Here is a 27244-nt window from a genome sequence, read left to right as displayed (position 1 = left end):
ATCCGACGTGTATACGTATACACGCGTACGTCTCTTCGTGTCTGTACTATTACGCGCGCGCGTGTATATACGAGAGAAAAGCGAGTTTCGAGACAGTTTCAGAGGCAAAGCCTCGATCCCCGATACCCTCCAAGCGTGGAATTATGCTAGCCCGTTTGAAACGACGACATTCTTCGTCCGCGCGTGCGTATTAATTCCTACGGTTAATAGCACCGTCGTACTGATTTAATCGAAGTCTCTCGAATTTCGCGTTATATTACAGACCTCTAGTAGCGCACGGCCATTTTAACCGAATTGAACCGTAGTGTACCATACCATACCATACCATACCATACCATACCATACCATACCATACCATACCAAACCGAATTGAATCGAACCGAGGACGCACGTGCGTCGGAATTACGTCGAGCAACCGAGACTCGGCGAATAAGACTCTCCCTCCCTTGCTCGTTCTCTTTCTCCTTCGGAGCACGTTTACGTTTCTATGGTACGACCTAAGGAACGCTAGCTACCTATCACTTAGTTACTCGTTTGTATTTCCAAACATAAAAGAAGAGCAAAGATCTTCAAAAGCGATATTTCGAGGTCGATTCTTTTTTCTACTTTCTCGTGACTATTCTTTCGACGTTTGATAAAACGTATTTCTCGTTTCTACGTAAAAATTGAGCTCTCTCTCTCTCTCTCTCTTTCCCTCTGTTCTCCAACGACGACACGAAATTATAGGTCCCCAAGAAAAACGTCGTTACGAGCGGAAATCCTTCGTCCTCGGGCGAGCATGTGCCGCTCGACGCGTAAGCTTTACGGTATCAAATGACTCGGATTTTCCCAGAGGCGACCCATTTTTTAACTTCCTCTGCGTCATCTACTATAAGAGGACAGAAGATGTCGCGTAGGTACACGAGTAGGTACACGCAACGGTTGGTGTGCGTGCGAACGTGCACGCGTGCATGCGTGCATGCGTGCGTGCCTGCGTGCGTGCCTGCGTGCGTGGTTACTTCCCTGTCTTCTTCTGCCTGTGCGTGCATGCGTGAGAGAAAGAGAGAGACAAGAACGTATAGGTGTACATACCTACGGTATATTTCGCCTCGCCTGCTCGTTTTTTTCTTTCGGGACATTAATTCGGTTAAAATATACGACGAGTCGTCGAGTCCTCGTCGTCGTCGTCGTCGTCGTTGTTCCCGCGTCGCGTCGACTCGCGTAACGTTTCCTTAACGGCCCAACGATCTCGCGTGAAATTCTCGCGTTATTCGAAAGAGCAACGCGAATTTTGGTGGGTTAGAGGTAGAGTAAAAGGTAGAACGGTAAGATAGGTAGAAAGAGAGAGAAAGAGAGAGAGGAAAGAAGGGAAGACGTAAATCGACGAAAACGTTTCATCGAGAATACGTTTGATTTTAATCTGATCTCTCCTCGCTCGCGTCGTCGAGACGACGTCGCGTAACTTTTTCTTCTTTATCGAGTTCCACTCACTTTCTCTCTCTCTCTCTCTCTCTCTTTTTCACGCACACTCGAAAGATTTAAAAGTCGAGTCCGTTTCGTAGAAATCGCGTGAATTCGAACGATCATATTTTTAACGAGGGAGTTGAATGAACGAAAATAGAAGGAAATAAATCGGTGGAAAGAACGAAGGAAGTAAATTTGAATAGGAGTGGGGGGTAGGTGGACGCATTTTGTTTGTTTCTTTTACGGAGCTTTTTATTAATCACGAAACGTTAAGAATCTTTGGTATTAACGGTTACCGAACGCTCCTTTCAAGAGTTCATTATTGATTTATGATCGGCCACGAAGAACGAAGAATAATTTATGGATCGCGTCGGTGAGTCGACGACGACGTCGTCGACGTTCCTTCGTTACGTCTCCTTGCTAATCCTTGATTAATTTCGCTCTGAACGACGAGAGACACTTTCGACGGACTATCATTACCTACATACGCTTTTCATTATCCTAACCGGCAGCCATATTGTAATTACAAGTAAGTACGAACTTGAGAAAAATCGATATCGAATACGACGATCATTTTTATCGGTCCACGGTTCTCTACGAGGAAATTATATTTTCTGATCGAGCTGTGTGCGTGAGAGAGACAGATAGATAGATAGATAGAGAGAGAGAGAGAGAGAGAGAGAGAGAGAGAGAGAGAGAGAGAGAGAGAGAATTTGGTAATGCTCGTGGAAATACCTTAGCCGTTAGAAGAAAGAACAACGTTTTACTTCGTAGAATATTTAACCTAGAAAGGAGCGGAGGAAAGATGTTAATCAAGGAACGGTGGTGAAACGTTCCGAATAATTATTTAGCGTACGAGCGCTAAGTTTTCCCAGCGACATGTCGGTACACCTTAACGATCGTATTATGCTAATGCGTTAAAACGGTGCCGAGATCGTCGAGGCTGTCGCCGCCTCTATCCCGTGTACTCCTCGGTTCTCTACACACCCGAAAACGTCTTTGGCGTTCTTTCCTGAGCCGATGAATACGTAATAACATTTATGTCCTATAAAATGTTTCCTTGAATTTCGTTACATGCTACATGAAAAAAAGAAGAAGAAAAAAGAAGAAAAAAACACAACAGAGAGAAAGAGAAAAAAAGAAACGAAGTATTCGCGAGATTTGAATTCTCACGCTTGGCCGACCCTCGTCTATAAAATCTTGCGTACAATCGTTCTCGATCGAAATAAATAAAGAGTGTTATCGAAATTGGGATTGGAAAGATAAGCTAGTAATATATACTACTCGTAGAACGATACTTTTATTAATTATCGTTATACATTCTAGGGTCGTCAGCTGGAAATTGGAAAACAGGTAGAGAAAGAGAGAAAGGGAGAGATGGTTCACGAATCTTTCGGTAGATTCTTTTTCTATAAGAGCAGAAAAAGAGATTCAATCTATTTAGATATCTTGTCTTCGATAATTGTTACTCGACGAATGATTTTGGAGAGAACGTACGTAGACTGTGATACAAAAGTTGATATCAAGCTCCCCGCGAGTATAGAGAGTACTCGCGGATTATAGTCGGAGACCGAGCGAAGGGAAGGAGAGAGATTGGTAGAGAGGAAGCCAAGTAGAAACTGGTAGGATCCCTTCTTCTTAATCCATCCGAAGGATTTTCTCGTCGCGTCATCTCGAGCGTCGTCATCTAGCTAGCTAGCTAGCGCGAGAAATATAGAAGAGAGAACAAAGGGACGAGGAGAAGAGCACGGAACGAAACAACGGATGATAGCAGAGAGTAGAGAGAGTAGTCTTCGGTGGCGAGTAGAGAGACGTTGAGAAAGCAACCGAGACTTCAACGTATGGACCATGAGAAAGAGAGAGAGAGAGAGAGAGAGAGAGAGAGGGAAAGAGGAAGAGAGAGATAAAATGAGAAAGAAAGAGACGAAACGTGGTCTACACATCGCCCTGACGTTACGACGTTACGTATGAAGCCAATTAAGCAAAGGCCGCTTTATATCTGCTCGTCGTCCGCACGGTTCTACATTTTGAGGATTTTAATTAAACAAAATGAAACCACGAGAAAGGAGACGGGTAGCGTCGAGGGAGAGCAACGCACGGACGTGCCACATACCTTCCAGCATGCTTTCAGCTACCTTTCAGGATGTTTTTCGGTTTGGTCTTTGCTCTTCCACGACGATGTAACACAACGAAACAGGAAGTTGAAGAGTAAAAGAACTATGTATATATTACATATATATATTATATGTGTATATATATATATATATCCGGAAACAGTTTCTGCTCTTTCTTCTCTCTCTCTCTCTCTCTCTTTTTTCTCTCTGTGTTTTTATTCTTACTCTTACAATAGACATTCGAAACATCAACGAAGAAAAGACATCGAGCATAGATATCTAAATAGATTGAATCTCTTTTTCTCCTCTTATAGAAAAAGAATCTACCGAAAGATTCGTGAACCATCTCTCCCTTTCTCTCTTTCTCTACCTGTTTTCCAATTTCCAGCTGACGACCCTAGAATGTATACGGTCGAAAGATTTGATCTCGATGCACGTTGGATACAGGACGTTTCACAATATTGTAGGCTTAGTTCCTAAAGAAGAAGAGGAAGAAGAAGAAGAAGAAGAAGAAGAAGGGAGGAAAGGCCTTTGGTTTAAACCCTCGTCACCACAAAATTCGGCACGAAATCGAATTCTCAGGGCATCGAATGACAATTTGCCGAGAAATGGAATGTGAAAAAAGACGGAAGAGGACGGATAGAGAAAAAGAGAGAGAAAGAGAGAAAGAGAGAGAACAGCAGCAGCACAGGCTCGGAATAAAAGAAATGAAATAAAAGATTCCAGATATATAGATAGATATATATATATATATATACCTATATACGTATGTATGTGTACAGATAGTATATACAAGGCCAGTGTTCCAAAGAGATGTTATCTTCCGTGGTACGGGGCACAGGGCCGTACGACGATGAAAAGGTGCCCTGTACCAAAGAGGTTGGGACCAGTAGGTAAGCAGCCCTTAACGATCGTGTCGCGAGCGCATTCTTCTCGAAGCACTCGTATTCGCTCGGCTATCCGCTCGCGATCCGCTCGATCCGATAGTTTCGACAGAGTTGCAATTTGCTCGATACGAATTTCTCTCTTTCTCTCGCTCTCTTTTCATCTTCTTCTTTCTTTTCTCTCTCTCTCTCTCTCTCTCTCTCTCTCTCTCTCTCTCTCTCTCTCTCTCGCATGGTCTGCTCCTTCACGGCGTTGCCACGACAATAAGATCCTTATCGGTGCACAGTACGTTTCTTCTTCTTCTTCTTCTTCTTCTTCTTTTTCTTTTTCTTTTTCCTCCTCTTTCTCTTTTATTTTTCCTCTCTTCGGCTACTCCAGCTCCCCATCCCTCTACTACTCCACTTCTCCTTACACCTCCTTTACTTCCGTCTTTCCTTATCCTCCCCCCCTCCTCCTCCTCCCCCACTTTCTTCTTCTTCTTTTTATGCAGCTGCCGAACGTCGTCGACGTCGTCGTTCGGTCGCTCGCTCCGTCGCGTTTTCGCCCACTCTCGAACGTCCATCGAACTATCTTCTCTCTCTCTCTCTCTCCCTCTCTCTTCTTCTATCGCAAACTTTTCAGGAACGACCACGGTCTACCTTCAAAGACATTGCGAAGGGTAGAGAAACTATCGACGATAAAAAGAATGGATCTTTAATAAATAATCTACCGAGTCTAGGATCGTACGCGTACACGGATCGCCCCGCCTATCCACCTCCCGTCCTCTTCTCGGTTCCATTGTAAAGCCTTTTCTTTTCTTTCTTTATCTCCCGACAGAAAGAGCGAGAGCGAGAGCGAGAGAGAGAGAGAGAGAGAGAGAGAGAGAGAAAAGAAAAGAAAAGAGAGCCAGGAAAAACGTTGAAGATGCTTTCGCGGAGAGTAGTGGCCTGCTTTACGATTTTTCTTTCTTTCTTTCTTCCTTCTCTTCTTTCATCCAAAGGATAAGAAAAAGGCCTCGAGTACGTTCGTTCCTTGTATCCCACAAAGATCGTAAACGAGACGTAAAGAGTTACGTGGAAGAGTCCAGTCGATTTCCGAGATCTCTTCTGTTCCTTGAATCTTAGATTCATCCTTTTCTACGTCTCCGAGCGTCCACTTCCTTTTCCGCAACGAAATATTAACGAGCGAGAGAATTCGTCTACCATTTCGCGATTCCCTGCGATAAACTTTATTGCGAAGGCTAACGTTTTTGGTCACCCTCCCCCCCCCCCGACCCCTCCTATCCTCCTCCTATCTCCCACCGAAAATTTTAAGGCCATCGAGTTTCCTCTTCGAAGTCCGAGAAATTCTTTTTCCTCCTCCGAGAGTTTGTCAACCCGAGCTACGAATGATTATTTTATATCGCCCCGTTCAACGAGACGAAAAACTACAGTTAAAACGGACGATGAGACGTATCAATGGTCGAACGACGACGAATCGTACGATCGAAGATTGCTTTCTTCGAATGGAATTTGTTATTTCGATAACATTTGCTATTCGCTCGGCGTTTTACTTATCGATGACGTTTTTACGCTTAATCGAGAACGAGATACAAAACTCACAATGTTGAGGAGGTTAGAAATAAAAAAAAAAGTTTCGATAAACATCGATTCCGGTGAACTACGCAAACGCTACTTTTATCGGTGAATTCCGTGAAGAGGAAACGTATCTGTGTGTGTGTGTGTGTGTGTGTGTGTGTACACGTAATACGTATGTACGTATTTTCGAACGACAGAGCTAATAACGCAATAAAGGTTATTTTTTGTTTCCACGTCGATACGTAATTACAATCCCTCGGTTTTGCTCGATTTCCGATTTTCTATTGGGCCAACGATAACGATATGAAAATTTTACTCTTCGACACACTGCAGGTTTTTAACTCGAAAAATATACCTAACCATTTATACTTCAACATCGTCAGTAGCATAGAGATTCAGTTTCGAAACAACTGTATCGTTATATCGGTTTTTAACACCGATAATCGAGAGCTCGTCCTTTTTCTTTCTTTTTTATTCCTTTTTATTTTATGTTTCCGCTCCAAATTAAATTTACCATGGAGGCTTTAAACACTCTCTTAATTGAACTCGCTCAATTATTTCAAGAGAGGTATAAATATTTTTTCCCCTCCAATAAGCTCGCGTCGCGTTAAGTTAATCGTTATTAAATAACGAAGTCTCGATCATAAGCCATCGTCATAATAATTTTACTTCGACAGGAGTAAATGGTTCGAGTTAAATTTCTGACCCGGGGAACGAGTGTATCGTTTGAAAGGACTTTATTAAAATCCGAGAAAGAGAAAGAGAGAGAGGGAGAGAGAGAGAGAGAGAGAGAGAGAAGAAGAAAACGAGAGGAGGAAGGAAAATTATATAGGAAGGATAATTGAAGGGGCAGGTGGACGAAAGTGTTACGATGGTTAAGAAAAGCGAGACTCGAAAGGCCTCCACCCCCGAGTTTAGCAACTTTTTCTTTCGAGTTCGGTCGAAAGTTTGCGGAAATCCGTGGTAGAAACGCGAGCGAAGATATTGTCGGGGCACGCTCCATTGAAATCTTTCCGTTCGAGCAAAAGAAGGTGGGAAAAAAAGAAGTAGAAGAAGAAGAAGAAGAAGAAGAAGAAACGACGACGACGACGAAGACACGCTTTCCTATTTCGTCCTAAGCGAGTTTATCTTCGTAGAGCGCGAGTCCCTTCTAATCGATTTTTTTCCTAACTACCAGATACCTTACTACTTCTCTTTTTCTATCTTTCTCCCTCTCTCTCTTGCTCCCTCTCCATCACCCTACTTTTCATTTTTAGACACGAACCACGGAGATTGTCTTATGCAATCGGCATCTCTACGAAGCTCGTTCGCTCGTTAAAACTTTCGACAAAAGCTGACATTTTTCTTCGATTCCATCATTGTGCATGTGACCTAGAAACCTTTTTTGATTGATCATAAAATAATACATTTGTTTTCATTACATAAATAGACATCTTATTTCTATATTTGTATATAATTTGGAACAAATTGCAGGGGATTAGTTTAAAAGTCGAATATTTTAATACGAAAACATTTTAAAGCTAGAATATAGTCCATTGGCGGGACCTAGCTAATGCATATAAGCGAAACGAGTGCCACGTTAAATGCCGAAGGCGATTCGGCCTGGTTACAACAACGTTTTTCGATATAGCGCGTATCTACGCTGTACGCGAACGAATAACAAATGCAACGAAAGCATTCGAGTATGTAGATATCCACGTTTCAATTTACTTTTTAATCGTGCTACCGATTGAATTTTCGTCAAGTCTCCAAAAAACGGGGGAGCATATTGACCGGCGTTAATTAGAAACACTCCGGTCGTTTAATTAACAACGACGAGTAACGCTTTACTAAAAATGAACGTCGAAACGAAAGAATGATAGAATAATGGGAGAAACGTACGAGCGATATTAGAAAAAAAATTTTATTGCAAATTGGGCTTTACTTAGGTATATACGTACGTACATATATGTATATATATATATATATATATATATATATATATATATATATACGCGTGTGCGTGCGTGCACGCGTTTAATAAAATGTTTAACTCGAAATAGAATCAAGAAGAGAAAATTGACGAAAAAATTAAGGAAAATTTACGATCGGCGAATATGAATGATCTGTCAATGAAATTTATTTTTGAAACAAAAAAAAATATAATATAATAATAATAATAACAATTAGGACGGAGATGGGAAGCTTTGAGTAATCAATTCGATCGTAAAAATGAATAATTGTGACATACGACGCTTTCCTTTTTTTTTTTTCGTTTCTCACTTATTCCTTTATCACGAAAGAAATGAAATATTTCTTCTTTCGAATTAAATCGTCATTCGCGATTAAGGGGTTAAACGATCTGGGATACGAGAGTTGCTTGACGGATGTGACGACGGATATAAAGAGTAGAAACATTTAATTTCGAATAAAAACATGGACGTTTTATTATGCAGTTGACAAGCATTACAAGCGTGTGTAACGACATACGAAAGAAAATGAATCGATGCCTACGGTGTCGAGTTACGAAGTCCGCTCGTATATCTTTCGAATATATCTAGCTCGTCTATGCTTTCTAGTTTATCGCTATGACGAATTAGTCTCGCTAAGAGAGAGACAAAGAAAGAAAAAAACAGATAAAAAGAGACACGGAAAATGAAAACAACTAGAGTAAAATACTAGATTCGTATCGTAGTGATCGGACGAGTCGAGTTGACATAAAACGAACGAACGAACGAACGAAAAAACGAACGCAATCGATCTATCGCAATTAATATAATGCTCGAACAAATCACTCGGACATATTGACAATTAAGAATCGAAGAAAATCTGTGATTTAGGACGATTATACTCCGTATACGAATGTTGGCATCGAACGTTTTTCATTTATATATCTACGTTTTTCTTCCTGTTTCGTTCGTGTTTCGTTCGACTTTTTCTTTCTCTCTCTCTCTTTTCTTTCTTCTTTTTTCTCCTCCCCGTCGGATTTTCTCGCGTAGAAGACTGTAAAAATGTTCTCGATCGCGAGACGCACCATTGTGGAAAAGAAAAAAAAAATAATAATAAAAAATTATAAAAAAATAAAAAAATACGACAAAGAAAATAACAAAAGAAAGAAAGAGAATGAAGCTCGTTGTAGAATAAAACGGTAAAGTCGACATCTTTGTTTTAGAGAGGAGCTTAGCGTTCGCGTTAACGTCCGAGTTAACGCTCGCATCCTTTTACGACTGTAATCACAGCTCCTTGTAAGACTTACGAGAAGGAAACGAATAGACAGATATATATATATATATGGAAAGAGAGAGGGAGAGTGAAAGAGAGCTTATAGGTAACAGTCGGTCGATGTTCCAAAGTCTCCCATCGAAAGACATAGCCGAAAGACTATAATTTACTAGCGATAAATTCCTTTTTTTTTCCTTTTGTTTCGAATACAACAAGAAAATTTCCGGTTATCCCTCTCTCTGTCTCTCTATCTCTCTCTTTGTGTTCATCTTATTTTTCTTCTTCGCTCCTTTTTTTCTTTAAATTAAAAATTCATTCGGGATCCGTATCGTTTGCATTATCTTTGCACTTCATTGAAGAAGACTATAGTTTTATAGAGTCACAAGTATTTTTAGAGTAGAATAAAACTTGGACGTATAACCTGTATATACAGCGTATAATGAACGAAAGGGTTGGGAAAGAGAGAAAATACGCGCAGGAGAGAGTGCGAGAGAGTGCGAGAGAGGGACGAGAGAACGAGATGGAAGGGAAAGGGTTGAGCAGGGAAAGAAAGGGAAGAAAAGGGAAGGGAAAAGTCGATTGCACACAACGAGGGGTAAGTACATACGAAATTTTTCGAGTGGACGGAAATCGTGCGAGCGCTCACGGCGTTCTTTCTATCCTCGTTAACCTTGCAATCTCGGATACTTACCGCTCTCATTATCCCGCTTCTACGAGCTCGCGTGCCCATGAAACTAACCGTTTTCTCTTTACGATCGCAAGAGCTAGTAACGAAACCTTCCATAAGCTACGAGAGAGATAGAAAGAGAGAGAGAGAGAGAGAGAAACAGAGACTCGACGAAACGATATTTTTCATCGTCCTCAGCTTTGCTTTTTTTTCTTCTGTTATTTGTCCGTCTCTTCCGTTGTCCCTTTTATCATCGTATTCGTTAGATAGACGCTTCTGCTGTTATTCTTATAGAAAAAAAAAGGAAAAAAAATAGAAGGAAAATCTATTCCCGTCTGATTCTTCCGCGGAAAACACGCTGCTATTTTCTTCATCCAGTTTTTCATTCATCGCGAACAATCGAATCGGAATTATGAATTTTTTCGTTAAAATGTGCAAGAGCTCGTTCGTTACACGGTTAGTTTTTATCGACATTTCGCGCATCTGCCACTTTTCCATGCTAACGGAGCTAAAAATATATATATATATATATATATATATATATATATGTGTGTGTGTGTGTACATATAGGTGACTATATCGAAAATAGGACAACTACATGTAACGTTTTCAAATAAAACGGGAAAACGATAGCGGTTTAACAAGGCGTGAAGCTTTTATCGTCTTGTTCCGCAGACTCCGATATCTCGCTTTTCTATTCGTACAATAGTTAATTGGTCGATTTAAGAGGACGCTCGTTAAATACCACCTTATTTTTTTTTATTGGAAAAGTGCGATCTTCTATTTACTTCGTTTTACATCAAAGAGTTCCTTCGTTTTACGAGTGATCGTACATAGTTATATACATATGTCCTATGCGGATACGGATATCGCTTAATTGCAAAAACGTTTCTTCCGCACGTGACCGTCCTCCCGCAGCCGTAGGCGTAGTATGCTACTCGCGAGCTAACGTAAGAATATACCTATTACATTTACCTCTACGTATCTACGATTGTATGTACGTATGTATGTATATACACGTATATAAACATATATATATATATATACGTACACATATATCTTGGTATCCGGAGCGTAACCGTCCGAGTAAAACTGGTTCCATGGAATCAATGGGGCTCTCGCTATCTGATCCACGGCACCTAGTATGTGTCACCTACTGTACAGATAACCACATTAATGGTGTCCCACGGAATGTGACCCACTGTGATTTACGGGAAACCGAGGGGACCGGATTTCTTTTTGCTCGGACACTCGCCGACCCGCAACGAGAACGATAGAGAATGAGAGAGACGGAGATAGAGGAGAAAGAGGGAGATAGAGCGAGAGAGAGAAAGAGAGAAAGAGAGAGAAAGGATAAGAAAGAAAGGGACAGTTTCGTCGAAAATTAACTCGATCGAGTGGCAGATAGCAAGACGAATGTATCGCCTCTGCGTCTGGCCTTTTCCACGCTATTTCTTCTTTTTATTCTACGTACGAAGGCTCCGAGCGATTAATTAAAAGTAATAACCTTCGGGTTCTTCTCGTGAAAAATCGATTTCCATCCTACGATTGTGAAAATAAATTTTCTCCTTCTCTCCTTCTCTATCTCTCTTCATATACGATACGTATATACGCGTGCATGCAATGCATACGTATGCGTGCACGCGTCGAACCTTCCAACGAAGAAAAATATAATTGTATACAATTAACCGATATCGCGAGTCGCTCGATGAAATGGTACGAGCTTAGACGTGGATATACAAGACGACTTATTTGTTTTATCGAGCAGAATAATTTTTGAAAAGATGATCGCGTACATATAAGTGCACTACGAAATGATTCTGCGGGTGCAATAAGAATTTTACGCGGCTGGCCCCCATGCAATAAGTCTTTTTATCTTTTGGCAAGGCACTTTATTGCGACGTTAAAATAGTAAGACTATTTAAAGTTGACATCAAGGTGTCGTTCTTCTCCATAAAGATAACGAATGCAGTTAGCCGGTTCTATACTCTTTCAAATATTACACGATATTATGAACTCGCGAACTACCTCTCTCTCTCTCTCTCTCTTCTTTGCTTTATTTTTTTTCTCTTTCAATAGCGATAAATTATGCGAAAATCCTTTTGTTACTATAGTCTAATTAACTAAAACTTTTTTCAGCGAAAAACGAAAATTTTCCATTTTCCCAATTTTCTCGTTGGTAAAAACATTAATTATTTAAATGGCTAAACATAACGCAAATCATATTCGACAAGATAGGAGAGAAAAAAGAAATGAAAGAAAAAAAAGAAAAAAAATGCGGAATAATTAAAAAGTACGTAACTCCTATCGGATTAGAAAAAAAGCAAAACCGTATGATTTATATCGACGTTTATTCGTTGTATATATGTTGGAAGAATGACGATAGATTTTTTTAAATCCCTTCCCGCATCTCTCACTTTTCTATCGAAGGAGTAAATTGAACGTCAACATTATTCTTTCGAATTTGGATTTATTTCTCATCGAGAGTAAAATAAAGTCGTTTCGACGAGTAATTAACGCGACCGAAGAGACAAATAATTAATCGTTCGGATAATTAACCAATAAACAAATCAATATCTATAAAACGTTCGTATTATGATACGTACTAAATACGTAGTTACGTTATCTAAACGTATTCCGATATCCGAAATGCGACTCGGAATAATAAATATAAATTATTACATGACCGTGACACACGCGCGGAGTAAAAGAGAGAGATGCAGAGAGAAAGAAAGATTAATGGACGGAAAATGTACTATTAGGAGTACAAAAAGAGACATTTCGAGGGTAGAAAGAAGCGAAATAAACCGACGAAATGACGAGAATGAAAATGCAAAGGATTAAAGCTTTCGCTTTTCGCGTTTCTTAGATTTGGGACGAGAGCGAGACCTCGACGTGGCACTTTTTACCAGCGAGGACGTACAAACGCTGACCTAGATAAATTCTTGCAGCGAAACAAAAAAAAAGAGAGAGAGAAAGAGAGAGAGAGTGAAAGATAAAGAAAAAAGTGCGAGGATACGCGCTTTGTCAGGATAAAAAAGAGGTGTGTCTGTCTCGGGCTCGCGTTTGAAGCTGGAGTGCTAGAAAAACAGCGACTGCAGGTGTTTCAACCTCCCCTCCTACCAGTCCTCCCACCTACTCACCCTCTCTCTCTCTCTCTGTCTTTCTCTTTGCTCTTTACCAACCCCATCTTCATCCTCGTTTCACTTTCGCGACGCATATCGCAGATCTGCCACGAGCCCAGAGACCGACTTCGTTATTCGAACGAAGAATTCCATCATTAGGTTAACGAAACGTTTTAAAAATCATTTTCGATCAAAAATATATCACGTCGAGTAGAGAGAGATAGAGAGAAACAAAGAAATTCTCTCAACGAATACACATTCGCGTTCCCTCGGAAACACTTTGATTTCTTCCACTAAATTTATCCTCCGACTTTTCTTTCATCTTTCAAACTGAAAAAGAGAACCTGACATTTCTTTCTTTATTCATGTATCAGGTTTTGCGCGTCGATATCCATACGCGTGGGGACGTTTTCAAGTATATACCTACTTTCTGTGCCGTGCGTCTCTCTCTCTCTCTCTCTCTCTCTCTCTCTCTCTCTCTTTCTCTCTCTCTTTCTCTCTCGTGAAAAGATCAAGATTATTATGTAAGTGTATGGTCCAGGAGAATCGAAAAGAGTGACCGGAAAGAGAAAAGAGAGGAGACGAATGTTAAAACGAGAGCAAAAAGAATGTCGAACGATTCCATTCACCCATGTGATTCGCGCTTCCCCTTTGATATCATTCCGCATTCATAGGAGCCGTTCGAGACGAAGATAAATCGAAGTCTTTCAAGGAAAATCGTACCCTTCCCCTTTCCTTCGGGGATACTCCTTTTCAATTTTATCTTTCTTGAGAAAGTCACGGACGCGCCGTGCGATCGACCTATCTTTCTTTCCTTCTCTCTTTCTCTCTCTCTCTCTCTCTCTTTTTCTCGCTATCTTTCTCTTCTTTTCTCGTCCCACTTAGAACGTTACTAATGAACGAAACCTCGTTAGCGGCCTTATCAACTTTTCTGATAACGCGCGCTGTGCGTGCCCTTTCGGTAATAGAGTTCACGGAGCGGAGCAATAGCTTCGAACATAAATTACGTTTACGCTTCGTCCGTGTATGCGTGCTAATAGATGAAAGAAATTGCCGCGTAGGTATTGCGTATGATACTTATACTTGGAAACATTTCTATAACGTCTTTCGTGTCCGCTCCGTTCGAGAGGAGATAAGGTTTTTCGTTAAATGGATTAAGGGAGGAGGACTATCGGTGAAAAAAAGAAAAAAAAAAAGAAAATTGAGAGGGTAGCGGATGATAAGCGAAACGAAACTTGCGTACGAACGTTCGAGAAAATACGAAACAGTCGTATTTCGCCATCGCGTATTTTAAGGGTTAATGATCAAATTTTAATATCGTCGATATACTAGAAAAGAAATTTTATACGAAAATACGAGGGGCATTGACAAAAATATACGTATAAAAGGATTATTATTTCGATCTTTCGAAAATGTCACCGCGTTTGTTTCCCCTGTTTTAAACGTTTCAGCCATTTAAATAACTATTAATTAACATGTGTGTATTTATATATATATATGCGTGTGTATGTATGTATATGTGCATATACATATACACCTCATAAACTTTACGAGCGGTTCTTCCGATAATTTCAATCGGAACTCGTTATCGATTCCAACTCGCAAATAAATTTGCACGAGCGATCGAAAACCCTTGGTTACCTTCCTGTCCACGCCGATTCGAGACGTTAAGTGGTATTCGCGCGATAAAGTCGAGGATATTAGCATAATTCGATTTGGTCGAAGGTAAGAGACGAGACAGGTCGCTCGAGACGCGATCGTTGATCTTACGTGGCCTACCTCGGTATACGCAAGTAGACGTTTACCAATACGAAAATTTAATCGCGAGAGAAATAGAAAAGTAGTCGGATAGATACTGTCGGGGATAAGAGATGTAGAATATAAGAAATGGAAAAAGAGAGAAAGGAAGATACAGAATGAATATTTAAATGATCGAAAGACAGAGAGAGAGAGAGGGAGAGAAAGAGAGAGGAAAGAATAAAAAACATACGAATTAAAAATACAGCGCGCGCGCGTACGCACGCACAGAGAAAGAGAGAGAAAGAGAGAGAGAGAGAGAAAGAGAGTAGTACATAGTACTCGTATAGCTCAAAGAGAAAGAGAAAAGAGTGAGGCGTGCATATTAAAGTCGGCTCGTCGTCGTCGTAGTCATTCGAATACAGAAGAAATAACGCTTTAATACGTTTGAATCGATCGTAAGGAAGTCCATTGTTCCCGTGCAGGGCGAACTCCATGCACGGAGTTCGCATCTTCGTGGGTGTGGGTGGGCAGAAACCGAGAGAGAGAGAGACCGGACATCTCGAGATTTCCAGGGGTCTCGGAAGGAGAACTTATGCGAGCCTTTCTACCCATGGTAGAAAAAGTCGCTCGTCTTCGACTCGCCTCGCCTCGACTCGACTCGACTCGACTCGACTCGACTCTCGACTCGACTCTCGACTCTCGACTCTCGACTCGACTCGCCTCGTTTCCCCTCGCCTCGCCTCCACTCGCTAAAATATCCGTGAGGGAATTTTAGATCGTCTCGATTGAATTCTACTACGACGTAGGAGAATCCGAATTACCCTATTCGAATTCCCTACACGGAATTCTTTCGAATTATTTTCGGCAATGAGAGACTTTTATATCTTATATCGTTCTTTACCAAAACTTTCGGATAATCGTTCAAAAAAATAAGTAAAGTGTCTGTATCGTTTCTCTCTCTCTCTATTTTTATTTCTCTCTTTTTTGATTTTATCCAAGAAATTTCAAGAAAATTAGGATACTCCTTGAAATTCAACGATTTCTATACCGATTATTATGTAACACGTTTCTTTCCTAGAAATGCATAGAAAGATTTTCATGGTAACATCGGAAATTCGACGAACGTATGAATGATGCAAAAGTCATGCAAGCGCGGAAAATACGTTTTCCATGACGATACATGCGATTTCTCGCCTTCTCCGGAGACGAAGATTATTCGATCGAAAGGCAAAGACTTCCTCTCTCTCTCTCTCTCTCTCTCTCTCTCTCTCTCAAAGAAGGAGGAGGAGGAGGAACGAGGTAGAAACGAAAAAGAGAATATCGAGGAGCGAAAACGCTTGACAATATACTAACGGCAAGCCGTATTTCATCGGTCACGTCGCGATAATTGGATTTAGTAGGAGCCGTGCGTGGCACCGCGAGCGAGGTCGAGTTTTAAGCGGATAGTCTCGAGAGCAATAATAAATAAGTACGCAGGTAGGTATTTTCATTATCGAAAGCTAGCTTGACGGCTCTTTCTCTTCGGCAGTAAAGCCATCGCGAAACGAGTCCACGATGATTTACGATTTTAACCCCTCTTCTTATACGCTTTGTTTATCATTTATCATTCTCCCTCGAGTTACTCTTTCCTTCTTCCTAGTCTCGAGTATTGTCTGTCTTTCTAATTCCACTAGGTAACTACGTGATACGGTTTCGCGAAAAATCCACAAGACTCTTTGAAGAAGACGACTGCGGCTAATAAACAACGTCGTTCTTGCTTTATCATAGTCGACTCTCGGACTTGACGATTCGCGAAACCGTAAACAGCTCGCAAGAAAATAAAAAGAAGGAAAAGAAAGAAAGAAAGAAAGAAAAAAAGAAAGGAAGGAAGGAAGGAAGAAAAGAGTATAGACCTTAGAATCATCGCTTTCGCGTTTCTCCGAGCGTCCAAAAAGTTCAAACGAAAGGCGAAGCTCGTCGTTCGGCCGGCTGTCCTCGCGGGAACGTCGCTGTAAATTTGCCTAACAATACGAACGAAAAATATCCTCGTTCTGCGTTTCCCTCGGTTAAGGAGAAGAAATATATCGTTCGCCGGTCGCCACGCCTAGCTCATTCTCCTTGAAAACCGCTGTCATTTCTGTCGGCCGTTTCGAGTCGTCTACTTCCACCCCCTCTTTCTTTTTTTTTCCTTTTTTTTTCTTCCTCTTCTTCCTCTTCTTCCTCCATCCTTCCTATCTCTCTTTCTCTATATACGCCTTATGCACCGCAGAGAAGAGAACCGCTACGAGCTACCGCTTCGATCTTTTCGTTTCTCCACACCCACTCGGCCCGTGTTTCTAATTACGAGGCCGCCACATTTTTCTTTGAGCTAGAGCTAGCATCGTTACGTTCCCCGGCTTCGGCCGCCCCGTTGGCTGCCGCTAGCAGCCCCCAAAGAAAGCGACTTCTTTTAGCCGAAAACAAAAATTACGCTAAGCGGCCTCGGCACTTTCATTCGAGGTAACGTTTCTTCTTTTACCTTTATCTCTCTCTCCCTCCTCCCTCAATATTTTTTTTCCTCATTCAAGAAAATACTTTGATTCTCTTTTCTTCTCGACTCTCAACGAGTGCGCCTCCATCTGCTTTTTTTTTCTTTTCTTTTTTTTTCTTTTTTTTTTTCTCTTCTTCTTCTTCTTCTTCTTCCATCTCTTGGGATTTCGTGTTTTTATACAATTTTTTATTCCGACATCTTGCTACTTCCTTCGAAGAATCTCTATTCCGAAAGTTTCCTTGCTCTCTTTCTCCCCCCCCCCCTCTCTCTCTCTCGTATCGACGAACATCGCGATCGATAATTTCGTTTGATTTACATTCCGAGCTCTTTAAAACGATCCTCCGAAGGTCTTTCTATTTTCTTTACTTTTTCTTTTTTTTTTTTTTTCGTCAAGTCTACGTAATTCGCGCGCAGGCGATATTTTATTGGTGTCGTATCTACGATATGGACGATATTAAATGGCATGAATATTTAAAGAGTCGAGTGCGTCGCTCCGCTAAATTTTCCCCGAGTATTATTATCCTTTTAGCTCTATTAAAAGTACTTTTAATCAGCCGGCTCAGCTTCTCGTAACTTTAACGTTTCGTTCTTTCTTAAACTTCCCTTTCTCCCTTTTACTCATCTTCTTAAAGCTACGTTTCTATATTTCTTTATATTTTTCTTCTTAACGTTCCGAGCATCAAATTTTCACGTTCTTTTACGACGTCGACGTTGACGATATCTTCCACCCACCCAACCACCCATTCTCCCTTTTAAAGAAAGTCAAAAAGTCCCGTTGGAGAACGCGTCCTTTCGATATTACGGTTTAGCTTTGTCACGTGTTAGTATTCTACAACGTTCACAAGGCGACACGTTGCATCCTTTAATTTCCACGAACAATTCGGACGCAACGTTATAAAATTGAACGCGAGGCGCATACGCGCGCGCGTGCATTCTCGTTGTAAGTGCATTTCGTTGTATAGGCTCGTCGCTTCATAAATTTCACGGCTTGCGTTTGCGCGTTAACGGCCTGCTGCGAGTTAATAAACGAAACGGGAAAGAAGAATGGAATTTGCTAGGCTACGTGCGTTTCGTTTATTAAAAAATAATACTATATATATATATATATATATATATATATATATATATATATATACATACATATATGTATGTATGTATACATATATGTATGTATATACGCAGTATCGAATAAATATCGTTCCACGTTTGTTGAACAATATCTAATGAGAATCGAACGAGATTTTTTGGACCGAGTAAATAACAGTCGAAAAAAAATATACGAAAAACCGTAAACGATTAACTCGAAGCACGGCAAACACGAACGATTATAGATGAGATTAATGAGAGGGACCGTTCGTTCGAAAATCAAACGAAAGAAGATAGAGAAGGAACAGCTTTTTCAAGCGCAGTCCAAAACGAAAGGAAAAGCAGTCTCGAAAATATCGTGGTTGGGCCACGCCTAGATCGTCCCTCGATCTTCGTTAAATATCGTCCACGGCAAAGTATAGACTACGTTTTGAGAGAAAAATAGAGAAAGAGAAAGAGAAAAAGAGACAGAGAGAGAGAGAGAGAGAGAGCGAAAGAAAGATGGAAAAGAAAATGTGAAAGATTAAGAAGGGAAAATAAGTAGGGTTAAATAGTAGCTTCTCTTTCTTTTATCCATTTCTTTTTTCCACGAGGATCGCACGTGTTCCGCCCACTTTTCCTATTTTTTTTTTTTTTATTCTTCTTTCTTTCTTTTTATTCCTAATTGCAAGGAAGGAGAAGATAAAAAAGGATGGAGAATGGACGACGAGATGGATATAAAAAGATTAAAAAAAAAAAAAGGATAATAACAATAATAAAAAGACTCGGAGAGAGAGAGAGAGAGAGAGAGAGATAGTAACGACTCGCTTCTCACCTGTTGTCGTCGTTGTCCAAGTTGTCGTCGAAAAGAGAATATATACGCGAAGAAACGGCTGCCGCGTTTTACCGGGCTCCTACAATTTACGTAAAACACCGAAAAGATAATCATCGGCCGCTGTCGCAGCGGTATTCGAACGAGCGCAGTTTCTTCGCCACCTTTACGAGAGGGACCCAAGAGAAAGAGAGAGGGTGAGAAGGGTGGGGGAAAAAGAGACAGAAATATTTCCAAATCTAAACTCACGAATCTAAAACGATCCGCGGGCCCTCTTCTCCTACCTGACCCGTGCTCGTTTAGGCTTCTCTCGGACCTTCCCAGGCCTTTTATTTTATTTTCTAACGAGACTTTTCGGATGAATCAACAATGACGAGTTCCTTCGAAAAATTCTTTTGAAAAACTTTTCTCTTCGAAAGAATAGAAAAAGATTTCTCCATTTTATCGTCTAATATCGTCCGTATCTACGTATTCCTCGACATTTTTGCAAAGAGATTGTGACCTACGAATTGCGAGAGAAATAGAATGTAATACTGTTGGAAAAATAACTTTGATATTTCTCTCTTTCGAAGCAAGAAAGAAAGAAAGAAAGGGGAAAAAAAAGAGGAGAAGAGAAAGAAGAAAAATTGGAGATTGAACGTGTCACGTATCGCGGAATCAAGTTCGACGAAGCGTCGCTCTTATTTACGGCTCGTGATACGGCCGATTAAAGTCGGCGTTAGAGACGTTTTCTCGTAGAAAAAGAGAGTGGTGAGTAAGCAGTCGTAGGAAGAGAACGCAAACGCGCAAAGTAGACGGAGCGAAGTGCAACGAGCGTGCAACCGCAAAAAGGCGGAAGACGGTGGTAGGAAAGAGGCCAACGAAAGAGGGTGGGTGGCCACCCCTTCAATTATGCACGGCCGAGTCTTAACGCGAAACGGAGCGTCTGCGGAGCTTTAATATTCGCTCGCTCTGTTCTCTGCGTTTCTTTGGAAGACACATCCTTTAAACGACGTACCTATCTACCTACCTATCTACCAACCAACCAACCAACCGACCGACCGACCGACCGACCGACCTACCTAACTAGAATATCTGCATGCGTCGTTTCTCCGACTTACGGAAAAGATTAAACGGACTAGTGTCCGTCCTGGCTATCTTAAACGTACCCAAAGAGAACAGATTATAATATAATTTTATAATATAATTTTTCTTACTGTTGAATCTTCTTTATTTCTCTTTTTCTTCTTCTTGCCCCCTTTTTCTTCTATTCCTCTCCTCATTTCTTCTTTCACTTTTTCGCTTGTAAAAGAAAGAAAATATTGAATTCGACCAAAGGAAAGAAATTATCGTTAAAGAAGTCCTTGACTTGGATTCGACGTTAAAAATTCAATTAAACTTTTCGTAGAATGTCTCTAAGAATGCGCCCTCTCTCTCTCTCTCTCTCTCTTTCTCTCTCTCTTTCTCTCTCTCTATCTATCCATCCATCTATAGATAGATAAATAGATAGATAGATAGAAAAGAAAGGTAGGTACATACTCAAAGAAAGGTATCGCGTAAATCGAAAGGATCGAGTTCCGAGGACAGTTCCTTCCCTTCCTTTTTGATATTCCAACGGGACGAGAGCACTAAACGGTTCCTTAAGTCCCTAAAGACGAGCAGGGTTCGGACATATTGGACATCAAACAAGACGAATGGCGAACGTTTCGATATCCGAGAAGCACGTTCGAAGGGAAAGGAGAGAAAGATAAAATGCGAGAAAGATAGATAGATAGATAGACAGATAGAGAGAAAGAGAGAGAAGTATCGACGCCGATAAGAATCTAAGTAGCGGCTGCCTCCGCTAGGGAGGGTGCCTAATTAAACTTTCACCCGATCGAGCCGAGATACGAATATATCCTTCGAATCGTTTCTAATCTTTCAATCTTTTCAGCTCGCTCTTCGTCTCATCCCTCTGTTCGACCTTCTCTACGCACACGTTCATTCTCTCTCCATCTCTCTTTCTATTGAACCAAAGATAGATGTATCAGATTTCCAATGGTCCTGACATACGTACTCGGTCGAAGGTAGATTAGATTTTAATAATGCAATTTGAGTTTACGATGCTCTTTTTCTCTCTCTCTCTCTCTCTCTTTCTCTCTTTCTCTGCCTCTTTCCACGTAGATATATATATAAGTAAATATATACTATACTTACATATATTACATATATGTATATACGTATGTAGAGACAAATAAAGAGGGTTGGCCAACGGTGATCGGTAATTGTTGGAATTCGATTGGACGCGAAAAGCATATGACTCCGTGTTCGAGTTCAAACGGCCCGAGGCGGAATCGAGCTGCGGTTGGTTGCAAACGGCCGAGGGAGTTTCATGCGAATTTCTGACATCCAGGTCGATGAGAATTTTGCTTAGTTCGAACCGAACGAAAAGAGAGAGAGAGAGAGAGAGAGAGAGAGAAATAGAGAAAGAGAAAGAAACAGGGAGAAAGGGAGAGAGCGAGATACGAGAGGCACAGAGTCCTTTGATAAGGTCTCCCAAGCTCACAAGCTACAGCGTTGAAAGATTTGATGGATTTTCCAGCTAGGAAAGGCGAGAGAGTTTCTTACAATCGAGATCTCTTCGCGATAACGTTCTTGATGGATGCTGTCTCTTCTCTTCTTTCAACGACGATGTTTCTTTCAGCAATCGAAACTTCGATCTTTCAAATTAGACCGAACGAAAATCTCTTTTACTTTATTGTTACTTTACTATCGGTCGTTCGACTTTTCCTTTCTATATCTTATGAAAGACGTGGGGGAGAAAAAAGCATAGCAACGAAATGAAAAGAAAAGAAAAGAAAAGAAAAAGAAAAGAAAAAGAAAGAAAGAAAAGGAAAATGTTACGATTAAACGATAATAGTTTCTCAAAGAATACCAAAGTCCAAGAGGAAAAGGGGAAATCAAATAGTCCGTAAATTACGATTCAAATGAGATTCACCAACCGAGGCTGACCGGGCAAACACGACAAAGCTTTTTCTATCTATCCAATGCGTCGGACCGTGCGGTGAAGATTTTTATTCGCGTCGAACTTTAGATTATATCGCGCGAGTCGTCGCGTCGCACCATCGCGCCGTCCGTCCGATATTTTTTTTATTCCCCTTTTCCTTCTTCTTCCTCTTTCTTTCTTTCTTTCTTTCGTCTTCTCCTCTTCTCCTTCCTTCCATCTTTTTTTCTTCGTAATGGAATGGAAAAAATATGAAAAGCTACGTATTTCTTGCTTTGAACAAAAAAAAAAAAAGATGAAAAATAAGAAGAAAAGCGAGAAGAAACCAGAAGAAAAGGAAACAAAAAATGAACGAGAAACGAGGGAGAGAGAGAGAGAGAGAGAGAGGGAAGGAAAAAGAATAGGAAACCCGAGAGGGTTTCGATTTTATGCAACGCGAGTGCTTAATCGATCGATATTAACGCGCGTTTTGCGCATGAAAGAGCGAAAGGGAAGCGCGAAATGAATATAAAAGCCGTTCGAGGAGTAATATTTTTACGAGGATATTCCGCGTAACTAACGCCGAAGAAAATGCTCGAAAAATATTCTGTATTACGAGTGAGAATTAATACGTTCGCCTCGACGATATAATAATTTATTCCTCCCCTCTCCCAACCCCCTAATTTTTTTTTTCCCTTCGAACGATACCAAGAACGTAAGCGTGGTGGAAGGTGGTACCGATATAACTCTCGCGCGTTATGCCGAATAGATACATCGAGGCCTGGAGAGAAACGTTCTATCAACGTCACCGTGAAAAAGGTTATCCTAACGACGCCTGTGTCCGGGTCTCCTCCGTTTCGAACTAACATTACCAATACCACTACTATCACTACTACTACTATCCTTACTATTACTACTACTACTGTAATCGTTCCTTCCTTCGATCCGTCTTTTTTGCAAACGATACGACACACCGCGTACGTTTATTATTTATTATTCCTATATATCGTAAGCGGCGACGTATACACGTATATAAACATAGATATACATAGATACACTTACGTGTGGTCTCCTTTATTACGTTCGTTTAATAAGGATTACAAAACAAATAAAGAAAAAGGAGAGAGAGAGAAAAAAAAGATGAAAAAGGTAAGAAAGAATTCTTAACAACGCGAAATGATGTAGCCGACGTAAAAGAATCTGCAATAAACGCGATATTACTCGATGGGAAAATAATATTCGATACGATAATAATCAGAACTAGACGTTGGGTACGATCGGAGAAGAGCAATCGAAGCGGAAGGGACGAACCCGAACCGAGATCCTCTTCTTTTCGTTTCGTCGCCTCTCGAAAATCGACTTTCGAGTTCGAGCACGCGTGATCGATTATCGCCTAGCGTTCTCTCCTTGTCGCTGTCGTCCCTCGTATTCGCGGCGAACCCTCCTCGCTACGGTTCCTTCTCGAGAAACACGGATCGTTCTTGTCACTTGTGTAAAGAGTCTTTCTCTTTTCTCTCTCTCTACTTCGTGTCTCGATGACATCGACTTCGAAAATGATTATTTTTTATTTCCTTCCTGCTTAAACTACTTTGTAAGAAAAAAAAAAGGATGGAAAAATGAAAAAAAAAAAAAATACGAAAATCGTCGAGTTAACTGAAAAAAAAGGAAGAAACGTATGCGTGCGTGAATGCGTGTATGTGTGTGTACCCACGGAACGGAAATAATTGAAAAACCAAAAAAAAAAAAGGAAAGCTCCGAGGATTTAAACGTGGCTCTTTTCTCTCTCTTTCTTGCCAGCAACTGCGACAACGTAATTCCATTTCAATGTAAAAGGTAACGCACGGTTGTAATCGGTGACCGTAAACGGTCACAACCGAGATAATCCAAAGTGATCCAACGTTTCGCGTTTTACCGCGGACTTTCCGCACGCTACCCCGCGTGAAATTGCAGATCTATTCGTGGAAAATTCTTCTCTCTAGCTTTAGAGAAAATTCTTTTACAAGATGAGGAGGAGGAGGAGGAGGAGGAGGAGGAGGAGGAGGAGGGGAGGAGCATACAGCGACCTCGATGTAAAATAAATCCTTTTTGAGAAACGATCTAATTTACTTGGAATTTCCTGGAACGATTTTAAGAATTATTCTGAAAATAATGGTGACCTTTGGTATTAATGACAATCTAAAAATTAAAACAGTATATGTATATTCTTTTTTTCTTTTACGAGTATATCCCTAACATGAGGCAGAAAGAGAAAGATAGAGAGAGAGAAAGAGAGAGAGAAGAAACTTCTCGAGCAATTTAATACGATGTAACAGGAAGAGACGTGTGCGACCCTCCGCGAGGATGCGGTCAATCCTTTCCTACCAGTTCGTGCGTGGGCGTTCGCAGTGAAAGAGATCATCTACCAAATGGTACGATCGCACGCACCATCCAATCCCAACGAGAAGACGAACGACGACTAAAAAAAAAAAATTACCATCTTATTTCCTTACCACGCTACCAAACTGAAACACTTTCATTGCTACTAACGCAAATGCACCTCTTGCGACATTTCAAGAGACAAGATCTAATATTAATTCAGAACGATCAGATCGATCGCTCGTTATCCTTCGTTGCAGCAATTTCTCGTTCTTTTTTCTCTTTTTTTCTTCACATTTTTCTACCTAGTAACCTAACCCTTTGAGTTGGCAAATCTATTCGGGATCATTGAAAGCAAAAAAAAAAAAGGAAAAAAGGGGGAAAAAAAAGAAACGCGAAGGCTGACCCGCATTGAACCGTGTTTTATCATATTAATACGATCCAATCGGAATCTCATAAGACTTTGCTCTACGAGTTTTTACGTTTACCAGTATGCATGTTAAATATACATATAATATATACACATACATATGTAGATCGTTACTCGCGAAGTAGCTAAATAAAGTAAAGTCGAGAGTGCTTGATAATAAAGAAGGAAAAATAAAAAGGGGGGAAGAAAAGGGAAGAAAAAGAAGAAGTAGAAGAAGCAGAGGAGGAAGACGAAGAAGAAGAAGAAGAAGAAGAGAGGAGATGCTCGGCTAGAGAAAGGAAGGGAGATAAAGAGGCGCAAGTGCGGTAGCACCAACAGCGGATAATTTATTATGGCATTACTCACCGGCGGACACCTCAATGGCCAATGGGTAGGCTGGCCCGGTGTGTAAGCGCTGCACCGTGTCCGGTGCCTCCTCCGCGCATAGTTGATATTATTTAAGCCTTTTGCGCGCGACCACGCGGAGGAGGGGTACTCTCTCCGGCAGAGGAACCGAAGCTGGACCTTGAGTCGGAGCTGGAGTCAGAGTCGGAGTTGGAGTCGGAGTTGGAGTCGGAGTTGGAGTTGGAGTTGGAGTTAGAGTTGGAGTTGGAGCTGGAGGTGGAGGTGAAGGTGGAGGTGGAGAAGGACGAGCCGGAGGTGGAGAGATCCTCGACATAAGGCATAGATCATCCTGGGACTCGCTGGAGCTGCTGCTATACCGGTCACGCGTCCCCTCTTTCCTCCCTTATCCTCCCTTCCTCCTCCTCCTCCTCCTTCTCCTCTTCTTCTTCTTCTTCTTCTTCTGAACTCTTCGAATTCGCGGACACGAGCTCAAAGTGGGGGTCGAATATATCGCTAAGAGGTCACCTCTGAATTCTGCGAAATTCTTACTCTCTCTCTCTCTCTCTCTCTCTCTTTTACTTATTACTCTCCGTTTTTATTCCTTCGCGTTTTAACGCGTCTGCCGAATTTATCGTCTACAAGAATTTTCCTTCCCCTCGATATTCCATTCCGCTTTACACTTTGCGTTCTCCTTTCATTCGCGTCATTTAATGTTCCGATATTTTGGTAAGAAGAATAAAAGATAAGGAAGGCAAATAAAAAAAAAAGAAGAAGAAGAAAGAAAAAAAACGGAGACGCAAGTTAATATTTCGTCGGGAAAATTTCCACGAGGGATTCATGAAAATGCTTGAAAAATGTTTCTGGGACTATAACGAAGAACGTTTCGTATATCTATAGATTCAGGATAAGTTTACGATCGGGCTACGCTCATTCCATTTGTTTTTAAAAAAGAGTCGTAAAAGCTGGCGCGCTCGAACGTACGCCATAAAGTGCCCAGTGGGTGTAAAGGGCTGAAAAGGGAGGGTTACACGGGCCATCAAGGTTGCACAATCTGTCATAGAACTCCGGTGCGGCGGCAACCTGTTGCTTCATTGTTACTCCGCCGACGTGCATACTAGCTTCGCTACCTATACACGTATTACCTACACGTATACACGTATATTCGCGTACACGTGCACAGAGACATATGCGCGTACGCTTACATATATTATATCTATGCTCTTGTATATACGAGCTTCCTTTCTCTAACGACTATAAGGACGAACGCGAACGTTCGCACGTACGCGTACAAATACAGACAAGGACACGCGCGTGATACTCGTTCGAGTATGCGAGTACGCCATACACATACTTGCTCTTGCCTGCTTGTCGTATATCCGCTTGGACTTGTCCCTCTCCTCTTTTTCATTTTCCTTTTCTTTTCCCTTTTTCTTTTCCCTTTTCGTCGTTTTTCTCTATTCTCTCTACGCTACCCATTACTCTTATTAAATAAACCCGACCGCGTACCGATTATGTGTACATACATATACGCATTTACTTCCTTTCGTCGTCCACAGATACGAGAACACTTTGTAACGATATAATTTCCATACGTTCTTCCTTTCGTCCGCGCAAGATCTTGGAGATTCGTACTGCCGCAAGAGAATTCGTATTTTTCCCTTTTCGTTCGCGATTTAAAAGGGACGGACGAATATGTTTCGTCGCTCGGACGTTTTTACGTTCGCTCGATTCCACTCTATAAACGTCGCGGGGAGTAATTGGACGTACACGATTCGATTTGTATTTCGACTTTTTGGTTCTCTCTCTCTCTCTTTTTTTTCTATTTTCTTTGCTTACCTTCGCGCATGTTCGTTGATATTTTTTTAACATGAAAGAGAACGAACGAACCAGGAAGTTTTATCGTAATCGTTTCGGTACGATTTCGAACGAGACGCTAGAATCGTGTCACGGTGAGTCGCGTTTTATGATGCTTGCTTTTACGAGTCCGTCGAAGAAAGAAATACGAAACGTTCGTTTAGGAGAAGGAAAATGGCGTGTCGATGTTGAGAACGATATTC

The 27244-nt window shown here is 41.1% G+C and overlaps 1 protein-coding gene across 1 annotated transcript in view; it reads right to left on the bottom strand.

The window, feature by feature from the left end:
* Positions 1–27244, bottom strand: part of LOC127063814 (TBC1 domain family member 14-like) — a 157252-nt gene that overhangs the window by 26787 nt on the left and 103221 nt on the right. The gene's annotated exons all lie outside the window — the stretch shown is intronic.

This window comes from Vespula vulgaris, chromosome 5, assembly GCF_905475345.1.
Source record: "Vespula vulgaris chromosome 5, iyVesVulg1.1, whole genome shotgun sequence".
NCBI lineage: Eukaryota > Metazoa > Arthropoda > Insecta > Hymenoptera > Vespidae > Vespula > Vespula vulgaris.
This window is presented reverse-complemented; position numbering and strand designations above follow the sequence as displayed.